Here is a 1,617-nt window from a genome sequence, read left to right as displayed (position 1 = left end):
GTCGCTTAGAGATGGCACCGACTCAACAATACCTATATATATTGTTTTTGCTAAGTGCTGTTGAGTTGGTTCTGACTCATAGTGATCCTGTATAGTTTCCAGGGAGCAGCTGGTGAATTCAAACTTTGCACTTCAAACCAACCTTGCAGTCCAGTGCATTACTCCATAGTGCCATGAACTAGTGAAACTGACTAGAATGTTAGCTCTTAACCAACATGTTCTTGTTGTGTGCCTTCTAACCGCTTTGGTTTATGCTGTTGTTATAAGTGCCTTTGAGTAAGTTTTGACTCAGTGATCCTGTAAAAGAAAATTTGGAAGCTGTAAATCTTTACAGAAGCATAAACTGTCATCTTTCTCCTGGGCAATTGAACTGCTCATCCTGTGATTAATAGTCCAATGTGTAATCCACTCCACACTAGGGCTCATATTCCATTTGAGTAAGAAGAAACATTATGTCAATATACTTTACACAGAGTACAACATATATAATTAATAAAAATAAATAATGATAGCAAAACACATTAATCAATATTATTTCTTTTCAAAGCAGCAAAAATAATGCTCGAGTTAAAGCTTGCCTTGAACAACATTTTGGATACTGGTAGTTGTAACTGCTCTAATCCATCTCAGATACCTTAGGTAAAAGTGAAGAACATCAGTCAACATTTGAAGGTTTATATCATCTGAATTTGGAATGAAATAAATTTATTTTTATCTCAAAATATTTGTTATGTGAATATTTCAAATATATTTGTAATATTTGCTATATCAAATATATTAAGATAAAATATATTTGAAATATATGTGAGTATATATCAAAAAGTACTGCTGCAAAATCGTAGTAGCTTTTATTAAACAAAATATCAAAATGAGAAGCTATTGTTTCTGGGTCTGTCCTCCATTTAGGCCTATACACTTCTGTAAACCATGATCCCATCTCTCTAATCTGTCTCTGAAGAATTCTGTACTCTTATCATTTATACTATATCAAAGTGGCAATTTTGACATCCTGGAAGGACTTAAATTGTGTTAAATGCTATCTGAGTTTTAGGAAGAAAAAGAAGTTTGAATGTGTAATACCAGGACTCTAGTGTGCATGAAGTAAGGATTTCCAACAAAAATCTTGTAGGACAGCCCTTACTATATTAAAATAATGAGCAGGTATATTGTCATAATGGGAAAAAATTCTTTGGTGTAACGTTCCTGGACTTCTCAAAAAATTTCTTTCAAAATTTTTCCTTCTGATAATCTAGCGAGTGTCCTTTGAGAAAAATGTATTAAGACTACCCCTTGGAGTGGCCCAAACAGCTGACATAACCTTCTGATGGATGTTTTGTGCTTTGAATTTAATTGGCCCAGTGGATCCCCTCAGAAGACACTGTTTTGACTGGATCTTTTATTTGAAGAAACCTTAAAAAGACTAAGGCAAATGTTTTATGAGAGAACTTGTCTGCAGTCATCCACTGATAGCAGAGTCATGTTTAAATATATTTTGTTTTTTGAATAGATCATTGCATATATGAGCTGGAATCCTTATAAGCTCTATGTATTGACTTATCCTCAAATATCTTAAAATGTTATATTAAAATACATATTATGTATGATATATCAAATATA

This window comes from Chrysochloris asiatica, unplaced genomic scaffold (genome assembly GCF_000296735.1).
Source record: "Chrysochloris asiatica unplaced genomic scaffold, ChrAsi1.0 scaffold00002, whole genome shotgun sequence".
Taxonomy (NCBI): Eukaryota; Metazoa; Chordata; class Mammalia; order Afrosoricida; family Chrysochloridae; genus Chrysochloris; species Chrysochloris asiatica.
This window is presented reverse-complemented; position numbering follows the sequence as displayed.